The 5,770-nt window shown below is 39.7% G+C and overlaps 1 pseudogene; it reads left to right on the top strand.

The window, feature by feature from the left end:
• Positions 1 to 4,489: 4,489 nt before the first annotated feature.
• LOC124725469 lies at positions 4,490 to 4,607 on the top strand (annotated as a pseudogene).
• Positions 4,608 to 5,770: the final 1,163 nt, after the last annotated feature.

Here is a 5,770-nt window from a genome sequence, read left to right as displayed (position 1 = left end):
ATAATGCTTTCCGGTAAAACAACCATATCGTATTGTCGTAATTATGCATTACGAGACACTGCTCTTTTGTTGTAGTGACTCCATGTCATGTTGTAGATCTTTTGGAGTTTGAACATTCTTATACAGGTTATTTCAGAAGTGATGGTCAATTTTCTGGGATATGACAGAAATGATCAATTGAAAGAAAAAAGTCGAGTAAACATGGGCTCTGAAACACATACCTTAAGAACTATGCGCAATTCTTCATCTCCGATACTGTGAAACATATCTCTTCTGCTGCAAGCTCTTTGCTTTCCACATTTTGGGAAGTGGTAATATGGACCGAAACAAGAAAAACATGTCCAGTAAACAAGTGCTCTGAAATGCATACCTTAAAAGTTATGAGCACTTGTCATTAGAAGAGTTGTGTTTCAAAGTAGCGAAGATGAACAAGTGCTCATAGCATTTTACAGCATGTGTTTACTGGACATTTTTTTCTTGTTTTGGTCCATACTATAGTTCCCAAGATATGGGAAGCAAAGAGCTTGCAATAGAAAGAATTTGTTTCGCAATATCGAAAATCAAGAATTGCTCATAGCTCTTAAGATGAGCGGTTTTGAGCCCGTGTTTACTTAACTTTTTTTGTTTGGAATGATCATTCCTGTCATATTCCCAAAACTTTTTCATTAATTCACTGTGTTTTTCCTTCCTCCCTTCCATATTTTCCCCTGTTGCTTCTTTTCCTGGGATTTTTTCAGTTTTCTTATTATCTGATCTTAGTTCTGATTTGTTTTCTGTCCTTAACTTCGTCTTGCGAGATCTCCTGTCGTTCCAGATTCTTTTGTTGGTTTCACTCAACTCTTCTTTGATTTACTTGCATTAATAATGTTAAAAATTTTAGTTAGCTAGTCTGTTTTCATCAATCCTCCATGGGTGTCCGTAGAACTGTAGCCGTTTTTTCTAATTTCATCGATTCTGTCTGTGTTTTCGTAGAGTTCCTTTGTAGTACTGACCCAAGTTTCGTCTCGGAGAACAGCCCCATGGTTTTTTCTAAGAATTTTCCGTTCTTTTTCCTCGACGTCATGCTTTTTTGTCATGTGGTTTCTGTTGCGTACAACACTTCTGGTGAAACAAAAGTCTTGTGACGTAATTTTGCATTAAAAGATATTGCTCTTTTGTTGTAGTGATTCCATGTCAGTTTCTACGCCTTTTGTAGTTCGAATATGCTTTCTGTGTTGGAGGTTGTATCCAGTCCTGTGGTTTGGATAGTTTCTCATATACTCTTGACTTGAGTGACCTGCGAGAGTTTCCCTGGTTGTGTTTTCAGTGGGATTTTTCCTCTTGATTTGGTGTCGGTATGTTGAGATTTTTCATACGAAATTTGGAGTCTAGTTTTTCAGCTTTCATACAATTTGTGTAGTACTAGTTTGCCTTCATCTTTGTTGTTCGTTAATGTAGCCAATTCATCTGCAAAGGCCAAGCATTTCACAGTCTTTCTTTTTCCTTTCTCCTTTCCATTTTGTACTTGTTTCCCACATTCTCTGGTTACTTGTTTCCAATAAGACGTTGAACAAGAATGACCGATGAGTCAACTCTTTGTTGGACTCCTGTGTAAATTTCGAATAAATTTGAGATTTTTTCCCCATGAAATTCACTTTTGAGGTGATTCCCTACATTTTTTCCTGGATTATGGTCCTGGTCTTTCTATTAGTTCCTGCTTGTTCTAGACTATTAAACATGGTTTGTCTGTCAACAAAATTGTGAAATCCACAAATGTGACTGTAGTGTTCGGGTGTCATATGAATCCCGCCTGATTCTCGGTAATCTGTGGGTCCGCTTGCTGCAACGCTTTAGAGAGAATCTTATAATTTACTGGAAGGAGTGAGGTTACCCTATAATTTTAAGGGTCTGTATTGTCTTATTTCTTATGAAATTGGTGTATCAATGTCCATTTCCATTGTTTTGGGACTTTCTCTATTTTGCAGACATCTGATATTCTATGAATTTTTGTATATGGTGTAAACAATAACTGTTCACAACGTACTGAAACAGTTTACAGGAAGTCGAAACAAACAATTTGATATCGGACACTCGTGATCTGTCAAGTCGGGAACATACCCCAAATTGGCCTACAAAAGCCAACTATCCTACAGTGGATATCAAGTTCCCACACGAACCGCTCCCCCCCCCCCTCCTGGTTAGCATTTTTAGTAACTTATTCACGACAGTACCTCCTACCACTGTACAAAAGTTGGTGGACATGCGAATTATTTCCCACATTCGACCATTTTTGTCGTCATTGACCGAGCTATTATGCCACGGCTATTTCTTTAACGTTATTAATTTAAACTTTATCACGAATATGCCACGGCTATTTCTTTAACGTTATTAATTTAAACTTTACCGTGAGTAATGAAATAAAACAGACCTTAGTCAACGTTATGCAAAATCTGAATACGTTTACAATTCGACCCGAACTTAGTGCTTACAAGCGTACTAATTTCGTAGTGAAAATGAAATAATTTTTTTTTTCGCATGACATTATTGGTTGAGAGACCCAGGCTTGGGTGGAACGACCGCGTGGTGCAAGTCTTCTATTCGTATTAAGCTGGACTATGCGGCGAACTGACTGCATTGCTTCAATTACGATGAGAAAAATATCTTTTGAAAATATTTAATACTAGTTTTCTGTTTTCGGTAACACTCCATTGGCTAAAAAGTATCGCAGCTTCGCTCGTTCGCACATGAACCGGTTTGGACTCTTACTATCGTGAAATTATAGTCTCTACACAATAACGACAAAATATTTTCTGGGAGTAACTGGTTGATCGAGCGTAATGTTGTCCTCTCACCGCATACTAATATTATTTTTGTTAATTTTATTGCCTTCAGAGGTTGTAAATTCGTTATTTAAATCTTCTAAGTACGATGTAATTCCGTTTATAGAGAGAGAAGAGATCGTAAAACCACTTCCCATTAATGCTTAAGTTCGAAACAGCTCGCTTGTGAAAAACAATAACCTGTCGAATCTAAGATCGATAATTTACAGCTGCCATTTGACTATTAGTCTCTTAATTTTTTCCGTAAAAATATTTCTTGTAGATGTGATTTGATAAATCTATTATGATCACGCTGTATAAAATAATTCTAATTAGCCTTTATTATTTCTATTTTCCTAACCACCTTTAGAGATATTTACAACACTGAGTAAACTTTGATTCACGGTCCAGAGACGCTACTCTTCACAGCTATTCTTCATATTTCACGTAACTGTTTTGTGAATGACTTCTCCAAATCAATCAGCATTAAAACTCGTCTTGCAATTCAGACCAGTACATTTTCTTTTAAATAAACTGCTTGCACGCTTGTCCATTGTAATAAAATTTACGTAAAGTAAATAATATTTTCCTTAATGAAGAACTAAGTCGCTGACGTACTCTACTGTTCAAGACACGTACACAACGCCAAAATACTGTCCTCCTTTTATTGTGCATACCGTGACATATGTTAGAGCTAATAAGACATTAAAGAAACAGATATAATATTCTGTATTTTTGATTCAAGTTTTGTCGACAAAATACGGAGTCTCTCTTGACAATGCAATCCAGGAAATTTTGCTGGCGACGACTCAGGCTTTACTCCTTCAGCGACCCGCACTGCTGCACGCCGCGTTAGTTGGTCATGAACTTGGTTGTTCATCAAACAGGGAAAGGAAAAATAAACATTTTTCAGCATTTTTAATACAGTTAATCAGGACACACCCTGCTATCTAACAGTTAATATTTCTTGCGTACATGACGTCGCTTAAGCGGGAAAATAAAAGGGTGCTACGTATCACAATCTGAAGCACTGCAGCTGACAAACAAAACGATTTAACTGTTACTTTCATGCTGTTAAAATTCAACAAACTGGGAGGTGAAATTTACACAAACATCAGTGGCGTAAATAACCCAGTCAATGAAGCCCACAAAGGGCTGAACATGACAAATCATTCGTATAGTCACAAAGTTTTGTGCTGTAGTTGGAGGGAGTGTCAGAAACAACATTCTGAAAATCCTGACTGGTGGTGGAGGGGGGATTGAGTGTCGGCTTAGGGGTGCATTTGAAGATTACTTTTCCACATTTTTCTTGAATAAATCAAAAACCGCGCGCTCTAACGGAAACGCATCCTGTTACAAAATTACACTACGTTAAATTTTCTTCTAAAAACGTCCTATTCCTTTTTTCTCTAGGAATAATAGTTAGCGCGAAGAGAGCGAGAGAATATTGGAAAACGTCGCTCGATGCACATGCTTTGTAGCTTAGTTGGTTTTTGTAGGCCAATTTGAGGCAGTTTCCCGATTCGGTGGACCAAAATTGTACTATATTAAATTATTTGTCTCAGCTTCCTTTACACAACTGTGGTACGTTGTAAATAGTTATCATTTGACGCTAAGAGCCGCCAGGCGCGTTTTCTCTAGTGTTTCGGCAGACGTTTGCGATTTCTTTTTTGGTACGTGTAGCTGGGGTTGCCAACGGCCTTGCCGCAATGGTAACACCGGTTCCCGTCAGATCACCGAAGTTAAGCGCTGTCGGGCTGGGCTAGCACTTGGATGGGTGACCATCCTGTCCGCCGAGTGCTGTTGGCGACCGGGGGGCACTCAGCCCTTGTGAGGCAAAGTGAGGAGCTATCTGACTGAAAAGTGAGGCTCCGGTCTCGTAAAACTGACATACGGCCAGGAGAGCGGTGTGCTGACCACATGCACCTCCAGATCCTCATCCAGTGATGCCTGTGGGCTGAGGATGACGCGGCGGCCGGTCGGCACCAGTGGGCCTTTCAAGGCCTGCTCGGAGGGGGAGTAGCCGTAGTGAGCCCGAACAACACAGTGTGGACGAAACGCGTCCCTTTGTCTCCCGTTACAAAAAAAATGGTTTTTAAAGTGGAATTTTGTGTGCCTTTTCGATAGAGCGCCCCCAAATTGATATTCGTTATATCGGTGTGTGTGAACAGAAACAGTAAAACGCGAAGAATAACTAATATCACCCTGGCCCACGTCGATTACAATCGCCATAGCAACAGGACAATCAATATAGACATAACGGACGTGTAAACAATTTTACTCCTTTTTCTCGTTAAATATCCGTTCATGTTCATTGATTCTGCTTTCTCTCTCTGTCAATGGTTTTTTAATCAGATGTGATAGCCAATTAGCGCAGGCGTTTTTACCACGTTCGCCTCTATATTGATACTACGTAAACAAAAGCATTTCTAAATAAAAGTAAATAGATTCATTTAGAAGTTAAACAAAGTAATCATAGTGCAGACATATGTCGGCTTTCTGTTTAAACGTGCGTGAATTTTAAGTTAAATAGTAGCAGTCCAAGAATAATGCCTCTCTTTAAAGTGTTTGTTCAAGAGTCGAATTGATTCTGCATGTACACTCCTGGAAATTGAAATAAGAACACCGTGAATTCATTGTCCCAGGAAGGGGAAACTTTATTGACACATTCCTGGGGTCAGATACATCACATGATCACACTGACAGAACCACAGGCACATAACAACAGGCAACAGAGCATGCACAATGTCGGCACTAGTACAGTGTATATCCACCTTTCGCAGCAATGCAGGCTGCTATTCTCCCATGGAGACGATCGTAGAGATGCTGGATGTAGTCCTGTGGAACGGCTTGCCATGCCATTTCCACCTGGCGCCTCAGTTGGACCAGCGTTCGTGCTGGACGTGCAGACCGCGTGAGACGACGCTTCATCCAGTCCCAAACATGCTCAATGGGGGACAGATCCGGAGATC

This window comes from Schistocerca piceifrons, chromosome 1 (genome assembly GCF_021461385.2).
Source record: "Schistocerca piceifrons isolate TAMUIC-IGC-003096 chromosome 1, iqSchPice1.1, whole genome shotgun sequence".
Taxonomy (NCBI): Eukaryota; Metazoa; Arthropoda; class Insecta; order Orthoptera; family Acrididae; genus Schistocerca; species Schistocerca piceifrons.
The sequence above is the reverse complement of the archived record's forward strand: the minus strand, read 5'-3'. Positions and strand labels throughout refer to the sequence as shown.